Source organism: Arachis ipaensis, chromosome B05, assembly GCF_000816755.2.
Source record: "Arachis ipaensis cultivar K30076 chromosome B05, Araip1.1, whole genome shotgun sequence".
NCBI lineage: Eukaryota > Viridiplantae > Streptophyta > Magnoliopsida > Fabales > Fabaceae > Arachis > Arachis ipaensis.
Genome location: NC_029789.2, coordinates 3,503,863 through 3,504,700, shown reverse-complemented (window position 1 = coordinate 3,504,700; position 838 = coordinate 3,503,863).

Here is an 838-nt window from a genome sequence, read left to right as displayed (position 1 = left end):
AACATGAAATGAATGCCCATTTATCAATTGGGCGGTTAATAATCTTTCCCATGCAAAGATTTATTTTCAAGGAAGAAATTTGAAGACCAACCTTTAATGAAGGTTGATTTTGTACTACTATAAATAAGGCATCATAGCCTTTACGTACAACACACAACAAGAAATAAAAATACTCTCTCTTTTCTTTCTTACACAGAAGCAAGAAATCTATTCCCTCTTTATGCTACAATCAAATACTATTCTCCTTATATTTCTACTACAATTCTTTCTCCTATTTTATTTTATAAGTATTTTAAATTCTATTTTCTATTACTCTTTACATATAATATTAATAGCAATATTAACCATCTTTATTATATTGAGATTGCAACAATAAACAGATGCGATTCTCTCTCTCTTTATTTTTAATACTTCTTTCTATCTTTGTATATATATACACATTACAACATATAATATTATTATATATATAAATTATTATTGGGCTAATTATTTTAATACTAAAGTCTTCTATTTGTACATCTCTATTATATATATCTTTTATTTCACAACAAATTCCATCCTCCTCTACCCTTCTAAATATTGCGTTGTCCGAGTCAAACAACCGGTGTTGATGGCTACACCATATCAAAAGGTGCAAAATGTCAATATTTCGTTAGCCATGCTAAGTTGAATATTTCATTAACAAATTCAATAAGTTTTGAATTTATTAAAGTCTAACTGTCTTACAAAAAAATTATCAGAAACTAATTTTGATATTCCTCATCTTTTTTAGTCAGCAACTTCTACAAAACTATAGAGCATGTGGCATAAGGCTTCGTGTATTTCAGTATTTGTTATT